This window comes from Odontomachus brunneus, unplaced genomic scaffold, assembly GCF_010583005.1.
Source record: "Odontomachus brunneus isolate Ranch 3 - 2012 unplaced genomic scaffold, Obru_v1 Obru_scaffold_001, whole genome shotgun sequence".
NCBI classification, from domain to species: Eukaryota; Metazoa; Arthropoda; class Insecta; order Hymenoptera; family Formicidae; genus Odontomachus; species Odontomachus brunneus.
Window position 1 is genome coordinate 1,662,116 of NW_022639451.1, and position 24,965 is coordinate 1,687,080.

Here is a 24,965-nt window from a genome sequence, read left to right on the forward strand (position 1 = left end):
TCGCTCCTGATTAAGTCGCAGTGTTCTCTTTTTATTTCCGCGAGATAGCATACTTCTGGCGATAGCCCGGAGCTGCTGCTATCATTGCATTTCGCCAGGGTTGGCTCTTGCGCCCCGGAATCAGAATATATTCGACGTACATAACACAAATTTTTTCAGAAATATATTTCGCCTGCAACTTGATTTAAAAGTAGCATTAAACTTCAGTCGTGTTCTAGCTTCAATTTTCGACAAAAGCGCTTTCATTATCATTGTGCTTCGCTAATTGGCAACTGCGATATTGTCAATCAATATAATGAGAAGAAAATATGTGAAAACTTATTTATCGGATATAAAGCTTATCCCTGCAAAATAAACTTTGTGTCCAGTAAATAAATTTTCAAGTATTTTTTCCTCGATATATACTCGAAGTACATAAATTTGAAAAAATATAACAATAAAAATATAATATTTTGCTTGCAGCTTGATTCAAGAGTATCATTAAGCTTCACTCACGTGTTTTAATTTTTGGCAAAAGCGCTGTCGTTATTATATTTTGTCAATTGGCGATTGCGCCATTGCCAATCAATACACTGAGAAAAAATACTTGAAAATTTACTTGCGGAATATAAAGTTCATTTCTGCGAAATAAATTTTATTTTGTGAAGAATAAACTTGATATCCCATAAATAAATTTTCAAGTATTTTTTTCTCAATGGCATTGCCAATCGATAAACATAAAATAATATACTTTTAAATTTATTTGTGGAATATATAAAGATCGTTTCTGCGAAATAAACTTTATTTCCGTGAAGTGAACTTGATATCCCACAGATAAGTTTTCAAGTATTTTTTTCTCTATGTATACTGTACATACATAGATTTGCAGAAATATATATGATATTTTGCCTTTTGGTTAAAAAATATCATGAAGCTTCAGCCGCGCTTAGGTTGAACTTTCGATGAAAGCGCTTTCTATTTGCGAAGAACTGCGTCGTCACCGTGGTCACTCGCGGTGCCGTATGCCGTAATTATAGCAGCCGCGGTTGGCAATGCTGCACCTGGCCCTCGTCCACGTTCTGCCACGCGGTCGCCCACGTTCGCGTATGGCCGCGTCTCACTTGACGCCTGTTCCCGATGTGGCAGGACACCGTTCGGTGTTTTCTCCGCGAGCGAGCGAGCGAGCGAGCGCGAACGCGGGTCCTGAGGCCCGCGATTCAGGCCCCGCGAGTCGCCTCTCTCAGGGGATCAGCATAATACGGTGTCGGCCCACGCGTCTTGCCAGTCTGCGCCAACACAGGCACGCCCAGTCACATAACTGCCCAGGTGTGCCCGATTTCGAGGACTTCTCCTCCTTTTCCTTCCTTCCCATCACCCTCTCGCAAAAAAGGATAGATGAATTAAAAGTTACCTGGCGGGAGAACTTATTCGGTCGAAGTCGAATATGCAAAAGAGATGTCACGGCAAAATCACGTGTAGTTTAGATATTTCACGCTAATATGAGCACGTGCAAGTCGGCCATAACATCGTCTGCGTTGAGCAGAGAAAGCAGCTTTGCAACGGTTGTAAAATCCGTGAATCTGATTTGGTATATGTGCTCTTAGATTCAGAGCCAAGATCCAGAGCACACACAAGTCACATTCACGAATTTTACAGCAGTTGCAAAGCAGCTTTCTCTGCTGAGGACGCAGTTATTATTAGAGTGACTTTTAGATAGTTTTTAGTTCTACTTATACTCTGTTTTACTTACACTGTGAGAAAAGAATGTTTGGTATTTAGTAAGTATAATCACACATCACACAGAAATAATTACTATAAATTATAGTCAAGAAATTTTGAAATTTTTTATTAAAAGTTTTGCTTGATAATGTTAGTGATAATAACCTTATATACATGTTATTATTATCATTTTTATATATTAGAATTGCCAAAAAATATGATTGGGACCAAAACAACTATGATATCAGTCAGATTAACCACATTCTTCTCTCAGTTTATACTGCATAAAGTTGAAAATTATGGGAAACTTTATACGTACAGAAAAAAAAATTATATGAATCTCACTACAAATTATAGTCATTTTCGGTGGCAACTGTATTTTTTGTCGCTTTAATAAAAACATAATAATAGCAATATGCTAAAATTATGATAAATAACACCACTAGCAAAATTTACTACCGCACAGGTTTTCTTGACCTCAATCATTCGTTTCCCTATGCAATTATAATTAGGAATACCGCACATACTTGCATCTCAATGCAATGAATTGCATTGATTGTGTTTGACGCAATCTGTGAATAATTTATCTGCTGAATAATTTATGTCTCATTAATAATAATAATAGATAAATGTTAATGTATATTATATGCTGTGTATTATATTCTTCTCAAATCGGATTAACGTCGGCGCGAAAGACAGACATTGTGGGCGAATAAACAGGAATACGTGGAGCAGCACTATCGATACGCACGGAATCTCGCGCGCGCTATAATAGGATTCGATGCAAGTTCATCCGCGCTCTCGCGCGGCATCCAAGGAGGCGAGCAACCTATTAATTTTTCCTTGTACATACGGCCTATCCGAAAGAAAGTCGATAATGGATCTCCGATTGAACCTAGGCGACTATTGTTACGAGTCGACACACAACGATACGCCGCGCTCGATTTCGAAACGGTAATTATCAGCGCCCACGCGCGCCGACCGGCGAGTATGAAATGAGCCTCACGATCACGATCACGATCACGATCCTCACGATCGATGGTATCTCGAGCCGGCGAGGAGACGAGCCGTGCAGTCACGGACTCACGGAAGTGTAACGATAGGCGTGAATTACTCGCGCTTCTTCAAATTGCCACCAGCTGTGGACGCGACTGTGAAATCGACATGCTCGTTCTTGTGTTTCATTAATTTCCGTCGTGCGTGAAATTCATCTCAGCGTGATCTCATCTCGTGCGTGAGACGTCGTTCCGCGAAATCATAGACTTACTTGCTCATGATTTCCACACGCGAAGAAATAGATACCGCATTTGAACAAATGTTTCAGATACTTCATCAGCAGGAGTTAATTACTATTGTCACTTTGAACATCTTCGAAGCAAGACAAAGGTGATCGTCAGATTCTCGAAGCTATTCTATTCTATTTAGAAGAAGAATTTCTTATGGTGGTTATGCTTTTTTCTCGGGAGGAGTAGCTTCGAAGATCTTGAGAAATCATCTTTGTTCAAAGATATTCAAGGTGGTAATAGTTATTGATTCACGCTATATATCCGCAAATTTAAAATTTATTATAAGCATTAAATTTATTCAAAATAATAAATTTAATAAATGTATTAAAAAAAATTGTATCCTAGTAAGTTTAACATTTCAATTAAGAATATGAAATTAAAACCAAAATTTTTCGTTTGTTTTTTATAGTCCAATCAACTTTTTCTTCGACAAAGTGTTATACTAAGAAAAAATATTTGCTACTTGTGGTATAATCACATAGAGAAATAATTATTATAAATTATGACCAAGGAAATAATTTTTTTATTAAATTCTACATATAATACAATTCTACATATAATACAAATACTACATATAATAATGTTAGTGATAATAATTTTGTATATATGTTACTACTATTATTTTACAGCAGAAAATATGGTTAGAATTAAAAATAACTATAATTCTAGTTAGATCAACCATTTTTTTCAATGTATTCTTGTAAAGAGAATAAGTCCTTTTTTATGATTACCTAAAATGTGCTCAAATTTTTTTTCAAATTTGCGATGAGTACATTTTAAGATTTTTATTAAGAAAATATTCCCTGTTGAAGACAACTATGATAGAAAGTAAACAATCGTATTTCTTAACAGTAAAATGTAGAGATGTGCGAACCAAAGATTTTTTATATCGAATCGAATTGAATCTCAGATTTTAATTTCGAATTCAAATCGAATCGAATCAATGAAATTTCACCTGAATTGAATCGAATCGTTGAAAGAATTTTTAATTAACATAATAATTGAATTCAATATGAAAATAGACTTCAGTATGAGAGAGATAACATTAATCATGTAATATCAATTGATTTTAAGGTAAGAGATATATAATATATAGTCGGTAAACGTGTATAGAATCATCCTATAGAACAGTTCCAGCCTTGAAAGCTGCGCAATGACACATATCAATTTGATAGTTATCGGTAAGAGTTTTCTAGAAGCCATTATCTTCTTTTAATATTTTTGATGAAAATCTTAATGTATAGCAAACTTTTCAAGTCATTTAATTCCCGTAAGGTGGATGTCTTTAGTAGTACTTCGTTAATGCTAATGTACGCGATTCGTATTTGAATCTTTTTGATTCAAAATTTTCTAATTATTCAGATTTGAATCATAGGGACTCAAATTCGAATCAAATTTCACTTGATTCGATTCGAATTCGAATAGTTTGCACATTTCTAGTAGAATGATATATTTCTGTGTGTGTACAATATCGTGTCGCGTTTCGTCATTCATGAACGTAACAAACGATCTCAGCTCTGATGACACAATTGCGCCTATACTTTGTTTGAGCAATCATTTTTTCGAGACGCATTTTTAATCATTTGTTATATGGAATACGTTGCTTCTTGATAAGTTTCTTATGTTCGCTGTGCGATATCTATTTTGTCGCGGAGCTCGATCGGACAATAAATGGAAAGTGGGAAAACACAAGATCGATAAGTCATGCTTCATTAACTCGTCGCGCGATAATTTCTAGTCAATGGCGAGGCATTTTTAAGAGACGCCACGGCGGGGAATTATTATGATCGGACACGCAATAGTTATCAGCCATAATTTTAGCACATTTCTGTCATTAATAATTCACTGTGGCGACTACGATATATACATACGGCATGTATATTTAGAAGTGAAAAGAAAGAGAAAGACACCGAGCTCGTAGATCAGATTAGAAATAGAAAACTGGCTGAGGATTTTTCTGTTCCTAAGTGGAGTTGCGACGAATAAGAGCTGGTTGCACGGACCGACGTTCGAATTTAGCACAAATTACGAGACAGTACGCTTGTGTACGTGCACATTTGTATGTATGTGTGTTCAGCGCGATTAGACAGCATCTGATGGTTTTGCAGGCTAATTTATTATTGAATATATACACGCGGCCAACAATAACCGGCGGTTATAATTAGCCGTGTCGAAGAGTGCGTCACACAGTTATCGACCATAATTCCAGTCATTAATAATTCAACGGCGACGCCCGATATGATCTATACGCGATGAACTACGCTTACAGCTCGTGCACGTGCGCGCACAGATGAGATTAGATAAAAACGAGGCGATATCGCGCCTAAACAGGGGTATGAGACCGGCAAAAATCGCCACGCGGATTGACGTTCTAATTTAGCGCAAATAATGAGATAGCAATTTGCGCGGCGCCAACGTAAAACAACGTGGACCGCCTCCGGTGATTATGCAAACGAATACGAAGCGGCGAGATCGAAGCTCAAGCTCGGGAATCCATCTTCGTCCCCGATTCAGCGCGCCGATCATTTCGCGATTATTTTTATCCAGCGAGACTGTCGTCTCGCGTGATGAAACTCCAATTGCCGTACACCGCGCTAATTCCGTGACGCTAATCTCGTTGAGAGAAAGAGTGTCAAGTCGATAGTGGGTCTGGAACCTGCGGATTTTTTTTTTTGTCGAGCGAGGTCGAATTGGAAGGAGTGAACGTTCACTCGAAACGGACACACTGCCATTCAAAGTCGCAAGACCGTGAATAGTTGGTCGATCAGAGTGAATCTTATTTTTTGTTTTTTGTGTTTTACTTCGCATCAATAGTCAACTCTGGTAAAACTTGAACCGTCGCAATTTCCTTTGGTAAAAAGTATGCAGATCGGTTTGCGACCGACTGTACATGCGGTTATGAAATGCTGCAGATCTAATTGTACGGATAAAGAAATTAGTTGCGGCAGCAAGAATCTGTGTACGATAGCTACATGTCGTTATATATTCTCTTAAGGTGAATCGGTAAAGATGCTTCTGGTTAAATCAGTAAGAGGAGCATTTCACCGACAATCAGTGAATATTCGTTGATTTTCAGTGGAAACACTCCCATTTCGCAAGTAAATATTTACGCCAACTGAAACTTTGAGGTGTTAATTTAAAAATATTTTATCGTCACATATATTGAGCAATACTCCAATAAATTATTGCACGTATTTTTGGTGTATGGAGATTTTAAATCTGTGCAATTAATACGATGTTAACTTTGCAGAAAAAAGTCAATATTTTATTATTTATACCAAACTTCTTTCCTTCACACTGAGAGAAAAAAGTTTGATATTTGTAACTATCACACAGAGAAACAATTATTATAAATTATGAAAGAAAACCATTTTTTAAATTAAATTCTGCTGTAATGTTAATAGTAATGATAATGTTATTAGTAATATCATATATATGTTACTACTATATATATACTTTTTTCTGTATAAAAACAATCAAAGAATATGGTTATTCTTACGGTATTAAATTCTATTATAATTTTAATGGCAATAATTTTATATGTTACTATATTACTAGTTTATTACGAAAAATAGAGTTGGGGCCAAAAGTAATAATTTCAGTCAGATCTATCATTTTTTCTCTCACAAGGCACATTTGCGAAGTGTGTCTCCGATTTCGATGAAACTTGGCATATTTATAGAATGGCCAAAAATAAAGAACCCATATTTTTTTTATCGACAATGGCTCAGGTTTAGGGGGTGAAACTCTCAAAGTTTCATGTTCTTTTTGCTATTTCTATAACTATTGAAGATAGAGAAAAGCTTTTTAGCCCATTTTATTTTTTATAAAAAACCATATAACTTTTGTCTAAAGTTTTTTTCTATTTCCAGTAGTTACAGAGATAGTAAAAAGAGCATGAAACTTTAAGGGGTATTTTCACCCCTTAAACCTGCGTCATTGCCGATAAAAAAAATATGGGTCTCTTATTTTTGGCTATTCTATAAATATGCTAAGTTTTATCGAAATCGAAGACACACACTTTGCGAATGTTTCTTGTCTGTGTAAGGCTATCTTGCCGGTTAGTATTCATCAGCTTTTCTTATTTATATTTCGAATAAAAACATTTACTCGACGATTCAGAGTGGAAGAATTCATTCGTCTGCGGGCAATTCAGCTGTCATTCTAATTTTTATGCCGGGTATTTTATTGAATAAAATTTAGAGAGAAGGAAACGACCGACACATTGTGTGCGTCGTCATGTACCGTGACCGTCTCGTCGCGGTTCGTTCGCTTATGTAATCCCTACGATTGAAATAAGCATTGTTACCCAATTGAAGTGCAACGCCTCGATTGAATATCGCACTCATATTCAGCTATCAGTTCCTACATTTCATTTCCGACCGCAATTTCTTCACGGAGTTTCACACAGACGTTCTGCGTTGGTCCTATCGTCGGTCTAATCGCGACGCGAGAATACGCACAGCATGTGCCACGTGTCACTTTATCTCCACGAGCAGCCCACCCTAAATTGCCTTAGCATATTTAGTTTAGGCGTATGTTTTGCCAGCGAATCGACTGCTGCGATCTGCCTGGCGTGAAACCCGTAACGAGAATCGCGGCCTGACCTCACGCTTCTTTAGACAAGGCGTTATTTTTGACCGATCTCAAGAAAAATAGATTCTCCTCTTATATTTTGAGAACTGTTAGAAATATTGAGATGGAGCTTTTTGTAATTTATTCAGTGTGTTCAGTTGTTCATTGTTGTTTGCATGGTTCTTACTCTCTTGAAATGTAAATCGATAAAAATCTGATTGATTGAAGTATTTCACCGATAATCGGTGAATATTCAATGGAAACACTTCCCACTTTACTGCTTCGCTTTATTCGCTTTCATTGGTTTGGACTAGCGGAAGTATAATCTCATTGCAAAATCTATAGTATCTGTAGTACACAGATTCGTTATACGTTGCGCCAAATCCAATTTCCTGCATTTGTAACAATGGAATTGGTGGCTTCCATGCGATTTGCGTGCAATAACACTGTCTATGCAAACTGCATCAATAGTGGAAACAGTCGTTACTATTAACTTTCTACTATAATTTTTTTTTTAGTAAGATTGTATTGATTGCAGTGCTATATTTGTAATTGAAATATCACCAGGATACTTTAGAGAATAATCTCATTATCCGAGTTTATGTTCTGGTGACTAGAGGAAATAGAGATAATTCCATTATTTTCTTGAAAATCCAAGAATATCTAAGGATAAAATAAAAAATTTTATTTAAAAATATATTTTACATATTGAAAAGATATATGAAATGTTTCTAATAAGAAATATATCTAAAAGGAAATAAATATTTTTTTAATGGGTACATATATATTTGCTCTTGTATAAAATGTTTCAGATAAGAAAATATACTCTTGAAACCTTAAGAAAACTTTAGCTTTTCATGAAAGCAACTGTTTATCTTATTTAAATAAAAAAGTTTGAATTTAAATGAATATGTTAGTATCCATGAATAAATACTATTTTTTGGATATATTTCTCTAAGAATCATGGGAGTTTTGCTTCAAAATTATTCCATACTACTTAGGGTTTTTAAGGTTCTTATTACTTTTCATTAAGTTTTTCATATCGTGCACAGAGCAAAGCAACGTTTCTTCCCGCGATTCGCAAATGTTCTCAACATGGTTCGATGTCAAGCGATTCTGCGATCATGAAATTCGTGTGAAACTTTTGCCGAGGACACGTCAGTTCCAAGAGTGCGCGTCAACGAATGCGCCATTAATAGGATCAACGAGAGATATTATATGAATATTTATAAGCGACAGGCAAATGTTATTTTTTCTTTTTCTCGTAAAAGACTATTCCGACTCGCGCTGCGTGTGCGTGTAAAACTACCTCTTTTTTCCTTGCCCCGTCTCTCTTCCCAGCGTGTAACCCGTTCTGTCTTCCCTTACGCGCGGTAGCGCAAACATATTTCATCTGCGACGGCGAAGCGTCTAGGACCGGTCCCGCTGCCGGGGTATCCGCGTTTATCGGTAATTGCGATTTATAACGGCGGTCCTTAATGGTACGCGTCATTTGTCGCCTCTCGATTTGCGAACTCTCGACGTGTGGATGTCGCGCGAATTTCGCGCGAGATTAAAGGCGCGTTACTAATCCAATAATCTCGAGCGATCCCTCGTGCAGGGCGGGCACGCAAAACGCATTTCGTCGCTCGCGCTCCGCGTGTCGAATCGGAGAAACATAAATATTACGATCCGGATTCACTTGTCCGGACGCGCGCGACATCGACGACGATTTGCGAACGTCGTCGAGAGTATCGTCGCCAACCGCGCGAGGAAACCCACTTTCGAAGATCATCCGCGCTCTGCCTCTTGTGAAAATCGCGTATTCGTCGAAGCGCGCGTCCTGAATTTCCATTCCAAGTGCCGAGCTTCTCACTGGCGATGACGAATTTCTCGACATATTTCGTGAAAGCTACTTCGGGACCGATCTGGAAGTAGACTCGGTCGCGACGCACTCATGCGGCTCTTTTTTTCAACCATTTAGAAAGTAAGGACTACAGTTTTCGAGTATCAAGGTGCTCAAAAGATTCTTTAAATTTTGTCAATTTATTTTCTTCCAACAGCCTTTATTTTCGATATAAAACACACTTTAATGGAATAAATATTGAGGAAACTTTGGGTTTTTTTCACTTAGTATCTTTGAAATATTACATTTTTATCCAAAAATTATTTTGGGAAATCGAGCTGGATTTCAATTAGATCTCAAGAAATTTTCTATAAGGCAATAAAAGGATAGTCAATTATTGCAGAATATCGATCAGTTACGAAATTGTATAATTTTGCAGAATTAAATATCACGTTTATATGTTGTAAGTTATATAATACAATTTTTGTTATAAAAATTTTCTGTATAAGGGGATTCTCATATATAAAAATGTCGCTCTGTGATTAACAATGTTAACTATATTTTTATTTATTAAAATAACAAAGAAGAAGCAGCAGTCCCACGTTACTATTTTCTTCAGTGGTACTTCGCCGATTTTTCCTCTAACGATTAACGTTCGCAAATTGCCGTTTTACGCGCCAGCGGCATCTATTAGGACCTTGAATAAGTTCTCGCTGATTTTTCGTAAAAATTAATGCTTTATTTAAAAAAAAGTCGTAAAATACATGTCACTGAAAGTATTGTCCATCGCTAGCCACTACTTTTTCCAATTTTTCTGATAGCATTTGAATTCTACGTCAGAAAATCGACACGTCTTTTGAGGCTATCCAAGAGTCGACCCATTTTTTGGCATCTTTATAAGAATGGAAGTGCTGCTCAGCCAGGCCATGTGCCATCGATCGGAATAAGTGATAATCGGAAGGGGCAATGTCTGGTGAATACGGCGGGTGGGGTAGGACTTCCCATTTAAGCGTTTCCAAGTAGGTTTTCACCGGTTGTGCAACATGTGACCAAGCGTTGTCATATTGCAAAATCACTTTGTCGTGTCTCTGCTCGTATAGCGGCCGTTTTTCCTTCAATGCTAGGCTCAAACGCATCAATTGTAGTCGATAGCGATCTCCTGTGATGGTTTCGTTCGGATTGAGCAGCTCATAATAAACTACATCCAGCTGATCCTACCAAATGCAGAGCAGAAGCTTCGAACCATGGATATTCGGCTTCGCCGACGATGTTGATGCATGGCCGGGCTTACCCCACGATCTTATACGCTTAGAGTTATCGTAGTGTATCCACTTTTCATCGCTAGTCACGATACGATGCAAAAAACCTTTCCTTTTCTGCCATTGAAGCAGCTGTTCACACGTGAAAAGACGCCGTTCGACGTCTCTCGGCTTCAACTCGTACGGCACCCAATGTCCTTGCTTTTCAATCATTCCTAATATTTTCAAACGTTTCGAAACTGTTGTGTGATCAACTCCTAATGATTCTGCAAGTTCAGCTAGTGTCTGACATGAGTCTTCATGAAGTAATGCCTCCAATTCTTCGTCTTCAAACTTTTTCGGTGCGCCAGAGCGTTCTTTATCTTCAACATCAAAATCATTATTTTTGAAGAGTCTAAACCAATCTCTGCATGTTGTTTCCGACAGAACATGGTCACCGTAAGTCTCAACAAAAATTCTGTGTGCTTCAGCTGCAGATTTTTTTTGAATAAAGTAGTGCAGTAAAATTCTCCTTCAGCAAATTCTTCAGCAAATATTCTTTTTTTCACACGAAACTCGACATGTTTAACACTATGAAAAAAAAAGTTGTTTACACTTCGGCGAAATGACATACACTGAATTTCAAGCTTGCTTATAGTACTTCCTTATAGATATGTTACCATCTTAAACTACACGCACGCAGTTCTGGTAACGTCATATGTTGGAAAACAGCGAGAACTTATTCAAGGTCCTGATAACAATCGATTGGTGCCAAAATTTTCCTTCCCATCTGTCTCTTTCTCTGCGAAAGTCAACGTTACTCGCTTACAGTACAGAGAAATCTGGTTGCAACCGGATACACCGCGTAGCGCAACGCGGTAATCCTTTATCGAATCTCCACGATTAGCCCGACGCCTTAGAGCGTTGCGGCAAATAACACCGCGGATGATCACTCGTCGGCGATAATCCCCGCGTCTAATGCTCACCTCGGAGTACAAATCCAAGTTCAATCGTGGGGCATCCCCTTCTCGCGCGGGCACCTTCGACTTCGCGTGGATGGGATTAAGCCCCACCGCCTATCGGCGGTGTAAATTTGCCGGTGGTCGTGCCTTAATCTCGGCCGCGCTGCCTTAGTTGAACGGCGGGCGATTAGGATTTACAATGTGCATACTTTAGCGCACGCACGTCATCTGTCACCGGCACCAGTGGCGGCGGCGACGTGGGGCTTATACACACGCGGAGGGGCCGTGATTTCTAGGGGATTAGTCGGCCGGTTGTTGCGGCTCTCGGTTTGTGTTGTTGCACAGCGAGGTGTTGCACGTAACGTACCGGCGGCGGCTTCCCCCGCTCGTGTTGCTCGTGCTCTTGGACGGTAGGCGGCTGATTGCGCGGCCGCGAGAGCAGCCTGCATTATGCACGCTTTGTAAACCGAGCCGCTGAAAAATTAGTCGCGCGCGCGCGCAAAGTACGCCGGGGCAACTCAATACGGGGCGGACACGGCGCTCGTCCAAAGCCGGTCTCTCCTTTGACGACCCACACATGTACATACATACAGGTGCGCGTGTATTTTCTTTGCGCATTGCTTGACCGATTTTTGCAGTTTGTCGGTCGATCGATCTCTCGTCAAAAATATCGGAACATTTGTGCACACTGAAATATACACGTTGCCTTCAGGTAGATGTTACTTGTCACATATTTCACAAGTTTATATATCCTCATACTTATTATAAGTTCATCAAAAGTGTTACATTTATTCGAAATAGGAATAATACTGACATAAACTTGTATTTTTTTTTAGTCGGTATATTTTTATCAAACAGGGAAATTCACTTTTATATCAACTATTTTATTCAATAGAATAAAATACTATAAAATAAAATATTTTTAAAATTTTACTGTATAAAGAAATTACTTGAAAAATCAATGCGTGCGCAATCCTAATGTAAACTGGAGACTAGAAAAAATATTGGGAAAATTTGTTTGGGAAATGGGAAAGTTTTTTTTACTTCAAAATATATCCTGTGGATTCTAATAAGTTTAATAACATTTCAATCCAGAATATTAAAATGTAAATTTGGATTGCTTACTACATAGAGTGGAACCAACTTTCTCTTCTTTAAGTTTATAAACAGGATGTTCTAGATGTCTCCACAATTTTTGTGGAAACGTAGAACGGATTGAGGTGAACATAAAAGTCCTATAAGTTTTGCGATATTTGCAATACTAAAATTATTCAGATATTAGTTAAAGTAGATTTGTTAGTGATGACGCTCGATATGGTAGATAAACCGCAGTAGATAGTGTAGTAGTCGTGTGTACTTGTACATCAGGTCAAACTGGATAAAAAAGTCCTTTACCATTTTGCATATAATCACGTAAATTTTTAGTTATTAATCAAAGAAGATTGATGCATTATTGTGAAAAATTGTGTAACAATTTTCTTTAATTAATAATGAAAATATTTTGTGGTTATTTTCAAAATGGTAGAGGATTTTATTGATCAGTTTGACCTAATGTACAAGCACACGATGACAAATGTTGCAATTACAGCCAACCTACCATATTATACGTGATTATTAAAAAATGTACAGTTAATATCTTAATCATTATTGCAGTTTTTGTAAAATGGAATTGGACTTTTTTCATCACAATCCGCTCTACGTCTTTACGAAAGTCTTTACGTCAAATCGAGCTGCACTGAGAGAAAATTATAGTTGCTTTCGACATCAATTATATTTTTTTTGTGATTTTAACCACAAAAATAATTAGAAGGATCATCTTTCTAATAACACTTATTATAATAATGATTCTTCTAATTATTTTTGTAGTTAAAATATAATTGACGCCAAAAGTAATTGTAATTTTCTCCAGGGTTGGGAAAATTACTTTTTAAAAGTAACTGGTTACAGTTACAAGTTACTGGCTGTGAAAAGTAATTCGTTACAGTTACTCACAAAATAACGAGTCGTTACTCTTAAGTTATTTTCTTGAAATAAATGTAAATTATTATTGTAAATACAAAAATTTTACATTTTAAACTTTACTAAAATGTAAGAATTAAATTTTATAACTAATTATCTATCACATTAATTAGTCTATTTATTTAACAAATTTCAAATCTGTACTTAATATAATAAAAATTTAATGATAGTCTTGTAGAGGTAAAAGAATTTAATCATATGCTCCATAAATACATTGATAAATTTATTAAATTAATATATACTATATATATATATGTATATTACTATATAATTTTAATTTTATTTTACGTTTCCCAAGTAACTATTAAAGTAACTGTTAAAAAAGTTACAAGTTACTAAGAATAAGTAACTAAGTTAAGTTACAGTTATAGGTGGAAAAAAAGTAACTTTAGTTACAAAATTACAAGTTAAAGTAAATTAAGTTACAGTTACCGAAAAAATATAACTGTAACTTCGTTATAACTTCGTTATAAGTGACGAGTTACTTCCCAACCTTAACTTCCTCTCAGTGTGGCACAATCTGCATATCCGCAAATCTATCACAAGTTTGTCACAAGCGTCAGATTAAACTCAAATTGCTCAATATAATCAGATTTGTTGATTAGTTTTTAGTTTGAAGAAAAAGGGGCTTGCATTAGAATAAATGGCGGCGGCTAAAGAGACTTCGACGTGTCTAGTAATAATTCAAAGTTACACGGAGGTCGCGTCTGTATCGCCTGCATTACGGAGGCAGGTGGAAATTATCCAAAATAAGAAGGTATCTAGCCGTCAAGACCGATTTGTCCAATTTGTCGAAGATTAAGAAACGACGTTTCGTTTACGGCTCGCTTGTAATCATCATCCCTTTCTCATTAGCGCACGAATAGGTGTAAAGAGCGTGGATTTACGAGCAGCGCCGCTCCATGCGTAGTGAACAGCGTTATCCAGTGACGTCATATAAATCGTGAATAGCGTGCGCGTTTGCCTCCTGAAAATTTTTGAGCGCGTTTCCTCACGATCGCCGTCGTTGAAAAATTAATCCTCTCGCTGACGTCGCCAACAGCTCTCGCTATTATGTGTCCCCTCGCTCCCACGCAATTCGGTCACTCTATTTCGGGCCCTTTTGTCCCGAATACGCGGCCCTTTTCCTCTCGCTCAGTTTACCCGGTTGTTTTCTCAGACGCTCTGCGCAGCGACACTACTGTTTTCCATCTTTGTGGGAATAAAGAAAAAAAAAAAGAGAAAGAACGGGAGACCGAAGAGGCGCTCTCTTCCGCGTATCAAGCAGCCACGATCTCGCCCTCTCTCATCTTCTCGGCCAATAAAAGCTTTTAACGCCCCGACCATAATTCGAGGCTGTGAAGTGGAATAAGAAAAATGCCTTTGAAAACTCCGCGTTCGCGCCAATATTGTTCCAGACAACTTTGTTACAGGTGTAACGCTGAATATCTGGGCGCGGTTACTTACTCGCGCGTGGAAAAATAGCTTTTAGTTTTCGAGAAAAACATTTGCGAAAAATATCTTCCTATGAGTGAGAGGAGAGAGAGAAAAAGAGAGAATTACAACCACAAGTTTAGATAAATGTGTCGGTAGTACTTTTCATAATTTTACGTGAATAAAACATTTATGAAAAAAATATTCATAAAAGATCTTTCCTTTAATTTAAATATAATCTTGCTTACAATTTTTGTTGTACACTGAGAAAAAATGGTTGAAAATATATTTGTGAAATATAAAGTTTATTTTATAGAAAAATAAGTTTTATTTCATAAAAACGAACTTTGTGCCTCACAAGTAAATTTTCAAATATTTTTTCTCAGTGCATTGAGACTCTGATACACTAAAAAAAAATGTATGAAAATTTTTGACTTTGATATTAACTTAAATTTACTTAAAAAAAATTATAAAATTTTATTCCTCTGAAAAAAATTTTTCTCTACAATGAACATACAGATATTGATTTTTTTCATATCGAGAAAAGGTATTTGAAAAATCTTTTTGTAGGATGTAAAGTTTATTTCTGTGAAATAAATTGTATATCCAACAAATAAACTTTCAAGTGTGTTTTTTTAGTGTTCGGATAGATTTTATTACAAAAAAGCTTGGGATCCTAATTACGTTTCACATCATACGCAAAATCCATTCTTTCTCGTTCCCGCGCGCTACACGACGCTTCAAAAATCTCCCGAATCGCGCCCGAGGCCACGGACCCAACCTTCTCCAATTTGTTAGAACCCACGGAGAACCACGGGTCGGCTAATTTCTTCGGGCGACTGAAACGCGTGTGACGATACCTCCCGCCCCCAAATCGCGTTTAATTAAAAGATTTCGTTCCGGGATTTTCCCACGGGCATATGCTAGCCCACCCTTCGTGGCCGAGCCTTCTTCATTTTTTTGCTCATGAATCCCCGAGTATTCTCGCTCTACGGCGAGATTCTTTTCCGACAGCGAGAGTGAGGGCTCAAGACTACATAATAAATTGTAATAGCGCAACTAATATTATGTAAAATAACTACTCATGCATATACATGATAATTAGCTTGTATCGAATTACATAATCGCTTAATATCCGCGTGTGTGGCAATTTTTACAAAGCTGACGCGGCAGCACCTTAAACATCCGGTGATCTTGCACACGTTTGGATACGCAGTTCACACTGAACTCCTTCTCTTTTTTTGAAAAGGGTTAAACGACAGACTGTCGACTCTCGCGGCTCTCGATCGCTCGTGTAACGTTCGGAATGAAAGGGCGACTCGGCCGACCGTGTTTTGATTCGATCTCGACGTGCCGTGGCATCGAGAGGATACCAGTTTGTTCGCTTTCCCCGGCGTGTAAGACCGGGCCATTAATTTGAGCGCGTGTCACGATATTTACGGGGGTGCGCCGGCTCGTCAGGTCCCTCTCTCTTCCTCTCTCTCTTTCTCTTTTTCTTTTTCCCCCTTCTTCCCTTTCCCGGCCTCCTCGTCAATTAGTCTTTCAACGTGGCTCGGCTCGCGCGAGCGCGCGGTTTACCTCTTCCTTTTTCTTTCCTCCGTTTCTTTCGGTCCTCGGCTGTCTTAACGACGGCGCCGGTGTCTTGCCGCCTGAACCACCAAATAACGGCAACGCGTGCACGATCGAGAGTATCGATGTGCGCTGTTGGCTTACATTCCCTTGGGAATAATTAATTAAAACCGTTGAGAGATATTGATATAAATGTAACGTCACGAATTCTCTCAGTGACTGACTGTACGATTGGTAATCATTATTTCGTCATGCTTTTTTATTATATTTATTATATTTGATTGATGAAGTATGTATTATTTCTGTTTTTGATAAGCACTACTTGACTTTCTTATTTACACACACATATACAGATATATACACAGATATATACAGATGTAAAGACTACTTTCTTGCATTATTACAAATTGCAAATTATATTGAGAGAAAAAACATTTAAGAAATAAAACATATTAAACATAATAAGAAAATAACATTCCCTTAAGGGGATGTTGGAGTCGATGACGAACTTGAACAATGTTGATAATGCAGAGACGATTGTCATTAACATAATCACGCTATCTTTTTCGTATTTCTTGTATATACAGAACTTATATGAATGTATGTTGTTTTGTTTTACCATATTCAACGGAAAACCTAACCATATATATGTAGAAATCTTTCTGCAAACTTTTTCGGTATTTTTAAGCTTCCAAATGCAAATGCAAAGGTAGAGCAATGTTCTTCAAAATTTTTCTGTTTGGAGCATCCACACTTTCAGCATATAGAAGCTGCGGAATTTTTGGGTTAGACAAATATTACGCTAACTTTTTGTTCGTTTTCGTCACATGTCGAGCAATGCTCCTATTTATTTTTGCACGTACTTTCATTGCGTAAAAGCATTTGTAATTCTGTGTAACCAATACGACGTAAACTTCGCAGAAAAATGTCAGTGTTCTGTCGGTAAAGTTTTCAGCTTCAGCATCCCCTTAAAACTTTAGCTTCTCATAAAAAGCAATTGTTTATTCGATTTAAATAAAAAAATTTAGATTTCAGTAAGTATGCTAATATGCTAGTATTCATTAAATAAATATTTTTGATCTTTTAGATATAATTTTCTTTTACGTATTACATTTATTAATTTACTCCATTCTTGAGACGTTCATAACATAAATAGTAATTATTGTGTCTTAATTATTCCACGATATCTGATAGATATAGATATTAATTACTTCCATCTTTAATAAACATTACGTATCTCACAAGGAATATTCCACGCCTAGATTTATCGATTGACTCCACTCGTGAGTCGCTCACAGACAGATAACACAATCATTACTTCCCAAAATGACTTCATGTGATATCTGATAGGTACGAGTGTTAATTACTTTCATCTATAATAAGCATTACTTGATCCACCCACATATATACACGTGCACACACACCTTACAAAAGAATATACCACGCTCAGATTTATTAATCGACACTACTTCGTAGACAAATAGTAAAGCGTTATAGACACGTTGCCAAAGATTCCGTCAGATAATTGAAAGCACGACGTAGCGTAGGTGTGATGCGTGCTTCGACAGCCGTCACTACTCCCACCTTGTCCGGGGGGGTCCCGCTTTCTTCTCGAGCGGCGCGCGTTTTATTTCGAGCGAGAGCCTACCTTTATCCGGTCTGCTAGCTCACCATGACACGAAAGACCTCCCTGTCCCTTTCTCTCTTTCTCTCTCTCTCTTTCTCTACCCACCTCTCTCTCCGATTTTTCCAGTCACCTCCAGGATCGCGAGCTACCGATTCTCGACGTCGATTGCGAAGGGTCGGCTGTCGAGCCCTTTCGACCCTTCTCGTTCTCGCGCTCCCCCTTCCTCCCTCCTCCCCGAGGTCAAGGAGCTGCAACCTCGCCTACTCTCTCTTTCTCTCTCTCTTTTCTTTAGGATGCTCATAAAGACGTTATTACCATTATTACTATTATTGCGGTCGTTATCTCGTTGTTATTGTCTCGCCGTGAACGCGTGCCGCACGGAAAGTCGTGCCAGATGGCGATCGGCGGCATTTCCGACCGGCACCTCGTGGAGAGTACCGGGCGTTATCGGGAGTCTTGCGTCTGCTTCTTTAGACCATGACCCTCTCTGGACCATGACTTGATTATTGGAGTCGGAGAGACGAGCCTTACTTCTGTTTGATCCGTCTGATATACGCGATGTATCGACGATGAATTGGCCGCCGTATAATCGACTTCTTAATCTGGCTTCCAGTATCCGAAGCAAGCGCGTTACTCTTGAGAGACCCTCTACAACACTGACACATGTGCTTATCTAGTATCATTAGACTCTTTTAATGCACCCACACCTATCTATACGCGTCACGAGATCCAATTTACTTCTGGCTAAGCTGAATATCGCGGAGGCTCGAGCTCGCGATACTCATCGGAATAATGCGCCCCGGAATTGGGTACGTTTATCGCCCGCGCGTGAAGCGGAGCGTCCGTTATTTCAGATGGTACTGGCATATTCTTCAATCCGGCCTCCTCCCCCTCAATGGCACAACCCACCTACCTATACCTGTCTCCCGTATCGCAGGCCAATATTAATTTTGTTCCTCCGTGCTGGATTCGTTCGCTGTAAAAAAGGAGAGAAAAAGAAAGTCAGAGAATCGAAGCGGGTCGCAGTTTCCTCCGTTAATCCTGCCTATGACCGAGCTGATTAAATCACCTTCGAATCGAATGAACGGACTGACCTTCCTATCCGATAGCGACCGGAATTCACGTCTCGCGAACGGCAACGCGACGCGCGGCAATTGGACTGATTGGAATCTCGTTTTCGCGGCGTGCATCGTTAAGGGCGCTGGAGGGCGGACAGGGAGGCCCGATGGGGAGGAGGGGGCGGTGGCTTTAACGACGATTTTGATGAATTTAGCCGGATTTAATTAGGAGGCAGGCGCGAGCGTTTCGTGGCCCGTTACTCAAGGCGGTCCCGCGTCTGCGTTCGGGGACGTTAAGAATCGAGTTTTGCATGGCCGCGGGACAAAGCCATAAAATACCGAGCGTAACAGCTTTCAATTACGGGTCCTCGTGTGCGCGTATGAACGCAGCGACTGCCGGCCCGCCACCGCTACGGAGAAAAAAGGAGGAATGCACCGGGTGAGGAAAAAACGAACACTAATCGCGGAATTCCCTCTTGAGATTACCTCTCGTGTGTTATTTGGACCTCGTTACGCATATAGAGCTCTAAGCGCTTTTGCTGGGTGGACGTGGGAGTGCGGACGTTTTCGTACGGAAACTCCCGAAGTCCGAAGATTTCACTCTGCTCCAAGAGAGAAGATATTTGAAAGTTCATTTGCGGGATATAAAGTTTCTGAGAAATACAAGATCTATTTCTGTGTGAATAAATTTTATATCTCGCAGATGAATCTTCAAGTATTTTTCTCAATGTGTCAGTGTACACGTTGAGTGATTTTTTTACTCGTACTGAGAGAAAATACTTGAAGATTTATTTGTGCGATATATATTTTATTTTTGTGAAATTTTCAAATATTTTTTTCTCAGTGTACTGGAACAAAACACTTAAACATTTATTTGTGGGATATCAAGTTTATTTGCAGAAATAAACTTTATATCTTACGAGTAAATTTTCAAGTATTTTTCTCAGTGTTTATGAGTGAAAAATCACTCGCATTCGAGAGAATTGATGGTCATTCTATTCTTTTTGTATAAAATTTTATACTAAGAAATTTATATAATAGATATTAGTTAGCGTAAAAAATGTCTACATGGAGAAAATATTGCATCAAAAATTAATTACATTAAAATCATCTTTTTTACAATGTTTCCTGTAAAGTTGAACTGAACTATTATTATCAATCCTGTCACAATCAATTATGTTCAACAAGTTCAACAAGTATGTCACACAATAGATTTATTTCGAGAGAGAATAAATTGAAGTAATAAGAAATTGAAGTAATATGAAAGGATTGCGATTGAAGGACAGATAGAGATTTAATATTTTATATATATTAGATTAATAAATATGACACAATTTAATATTCCGATTTAATGTATTCTAATATTCAGTTGCGCATACATTTTCTTATCTTCGTTTCCGCGTGACTGCTTCGCGCGGACCGCTCCTGTTTCAACACGTATCGAAGTGTTCTCTTACTCACTTACGCGACAGATTTTCCTCCGGCAGTTTGACCGTCCATTGTGCCGTCGCGAGCGTAAAATGTTGTAACGCCGATTGAGGGTAATTTCGTTTTGTGTCTCGGACAGATAATGGTCGCAGTGGCGCCATTTCGATCTCCCGCTCAGAAAGTCCATTGTTGCGTTACGGCGGCATTTCATGCGGCTGCGAGCCGCAATCAGAAATTTTTGCACGGCTGCTGGGAGCGCGATCCGTCGTTCGGTGAGTTCGCGCTTCTTCATTGGCGTCACGGACGAGATGGTCATAAAGACGTAAATGTAGGCGGGGAAGAGAGAGGGAGGGTGTAGGGGGAAGGAACGTGGGTGACCGGTCGCATGGGTGATCGACGATTCATCGTGAGCCGCAGGAAGCAATACAGGATATTTCCCAGTACTTTGATATGACAATCGTTTGCATGAAGATTGCGACACTCTTTTCTTGAGCAAGTTTATACAATACAATGATATATTTACGTCTCTCTGCTGATAATTATATTAATTATAATTATATCAGTTATTACTGATAATTATATTATCAGTACAATTTTTCTTCAGCTGTCAAGGAAAGAACTAGGTTTACAATTATATTCCTTAAGCACACATATCCATTTATTCCTTATTTCTGTCTAATATTCCTATAGTTGCAGTGCTTCTCTTTAATTGATCTTATGGTATCATCCTCGTTATTTAAATATCTTTGTGATTTCCATTCACAATCTTCTTAATTTTCATCTAACATTTACACTACCTACATTATACCTATCTACATTTACACCTATCTATTACGCATCTACACTTTCGCATTTCACTCAATGAGTATCATATCCTCATACACAATACTCCAAACTCTGTCCTTCCCTTCAGTTGTACACACCAATCCCTTTATTTTTCCTCTTTCTATCCGATCTTTATATTGCTCTCCTTATTTATTTTTCCTCCTCACCCTCTTTCTATCTCCCTAAGTTTCTATCTTGTTGGTTTCATTACTCAATTCTATACTTTCTACCAACTCCATGAAGTGATTCCTCTGCCTTTTTTTTCACTTCCTATATATCTTCTTCAGTTTACGTTGCCAAGAAGGAATTTTCTATATATCCTATAACCTTCCTCTTATTCTTTGCACTTCACTCTTCTTACTTGTACAGCAACTGTTCCACAAGTCGTTGTGTCATCCTGCTTCCATATATCTTTATTTTGCTTTCTTATCGTATCAAATGACCAAACTTTTCCTTTTCATTTCTTGTATTTTCTTTTTCCTCTATCATTTGTGTATTCTTATGTCTTCTATTACCACCTATTATATATTTCGATAATTTCTCTTTCGATAATTTCCTCTACATAATTTAAGCACTTGTTTACATTATCTATATTACTTTAGCTACCTGTTCCTTATGGCGCTATTACTTATGCGCTTTTTCCGCTCTAAATCTTGCTTACCTATCTAACAATCTTGTTACACCTACACTATCTATGTACTCATTCCTGTATAATTTCCCCTGTCCATAATTCAATACATTAAAATCATTCCAAATTAACGCACCACTTTAATTAAGCATATATAAATTTGCACGCTATCTAACCAAATTCTTATATAATTATATTAAAATAACATAAATTACTCACTTTTATAAGTCTTGTATTTACAAATTTGACAGCTGCCAAACCTCTCAATGTTCAAGTTCGTGCACAAGAGGTTCGCAGTCTTGTTGAATTAGAGTATTCATAAACTTGTTCAAAAAGAAGTACTGTAACCTTTATACACACAGAAAAATACACACTCAATTAAAATGAATGTTACTTGTCTCAAGTAATTTCAGGTATAAGTTTGTATATTCGCAAATCGATTACAGGTTCATATTATGAGCATTAAGTTTCTTCAAAATATATTTTGAATCCCAATAAGTTTAGCATTTTAATGAAGAAGATCAAATTGATACAAAAATTCGGTTTGCTAACTACATAGAGACGAATCAACTTTTTCTTCGACAAATTTTTTATGAAATATTAAAATATTATTTAAATCTTGGTTAAAAGATTATTTTATTAAAAGATTTTAGAATCTTTTTTATAACATTTTTGTAAAAATAATAAATTATTCTCTTAAATACATAATATATAATGTGCTTTCTTCAACACGTGATGAATATATTTTAAGAATATTATCAAGAATGTATTCTTTGTGAAAAATAAGCATCACTTAAACGGAGGAAAGCGAACTGAGCAATCACTTTTCTTAGCAATAGAATTACATTTTTTCGTATATGCAAAGGATTATTACAGTAGATACATTACTAGTGGATTACATCGGATTTCACTTAAATTTATTCGCGTCGAATCGGCGTCAGCGTATTTCTAAATTTGATCAAACGTCTGAATAGCGGAGGATCGATAAGGTCACCTATTAAATTTAGACGTAAGCGGCCAAGACCAGAGCCGTTTTCTTCGGCAATTGTGGAAGTTTTTAAATTAAATCTCTCGGAATAAATGTCTGGGCAAGCCGGGACGATTCGAATTGCTGATGAAAGCGCGACGACGCGTCTATTCTGCGACGGCTAAAAGGAACGAACGTCACGATAGGTATCTGAAATCGTTGTTCTCGATTTTCAACGCGGTCAAACTCTCGGCGCATGCTGTACAATTGTGTCATTCTGTAATGGCATGGTAATTGGCGATTCGTCAAGCCGCCGACAAGCTACGGAGTTGCTCACCGTGTTAACCGCTCTGCCGAGACATGACGCAAATTTGCCCGGGAACCTTCGGAACCCCTCGCCGTCCGACGAAACGTCCGTTGAGGACGGAACGAGGGAAGGAGGGAGGGGGGAGACTAAGGAAAAAGGAAGAGAAACAGGCAGGGTAAGGACCGCGTGCGTTTTTACGCGCGACGTGTAGCGCGCGAAACCTGATTCGTCTTCTCTTTCGGAACGTCATAATTATGCTGTAATTGCGCGTTCGTTATTTGAGGAGAGAGAGGTACGTGGTTATGCGCGCTTACATGAGATTATAACGTATCTTTCCGAGGAAATTATCTGGCAATTTCTCAATTATCCGGCTCTCGCGGCGACAGTGGGGCGGCGCCTCGGATTCCGCGCTGAAACGACCAGGAAAGGAGTATCGGGAAACCGTATACATCGCGGCTCATCCGTATTCTTGTTTCTCCTGTCTTCGCACGTTCGATATCTCCCGTAATTGATGATAGTATTGTCACCCCGTTTATTTCGACCGCATAAAACCGTTCCCCACACTCGAATTTGGCGAAGTTCCATACGCTGCAAAGAATTAAATTCAACACATTTCTCATGTTCCAATGTATCTATTCTAATTTTTGCTGTTAATTCAACACAAGGCAAATATTTAAGCAAATAGCGCAACTTATCTGCATGTTTTACGTATAAAATATCACCAAAAATTTTAACACTTGGACATGAGGTGAACTTAATGCAGCATAATTAAAATGACATAATGACAATATGTTAAATTAACACTCAAACATATTAAACATTTGACACAAAAATTTTTACACAGACTTCTTAATTTCAACACAAATGTAAGAAAGTATATATATTATAGTTCTTTTTTCATATAAATTTTTTTTAATTTTACTACATTTTCAGTTCAGTAGTAGATTGTTAGTAAGGTCTATGCTAAGAAACATTACATCAACAAAATAGCTGATGTAATTAAAATTGTAATTATTTTTTGTTCTAATCATATTTCTTGGGTTCGTCTAACACGAAAATTATAGCAACACGTATACAAGGTTATTATCACTAATGTTATAATAGAATTTAATAAAAAATAGTTCTCTTAACCATAATTGATATAATAGTGCCATAATGCCAGACATTTTTCTCTTAGTGTAGAGTAAATTTCTTTAAAAACGCAGCAGATTTCGTTAGAAATAGCAAATGTTTTGATAGTACATATTTCAGTTTCCAAAATATGAGCATATACACTGAGAAAAATGTATATTTGGAACTATAATGGCATAGTAAAAATATTATAGTTAGGAATATAATTTTTATAGTAAATGTTACCATAATATTTGTAATATTTACAATATAAGTATAGTATAACTGACCCGTGTAAAATTTTTACCAAGAATTATAATTATTTGAAATAAAAAATATGGTAAGGTGGCAAATATTGAATGGTAAGAGAAATTAACTATTTTATATAGTCAATACAATTGGAATATTTGGCAAATATAGGTACATGTAA

The 24,965-nt window shown here is 37.7% G+C and overlaps 1 protein-coding gene across 1 annotated transcript in view; it reads left to right on the plus strand.

The window, feature by feature from the left end:
- The window catches only part of LOC116845425, a 128,336-nt gene that overhangs the window by 10,361 nt on the left and 93,010 nt on the right, over positions 1-24,965 (plus strand). The gene's annotated exons all lie outside the window — the stretch shown is intronic.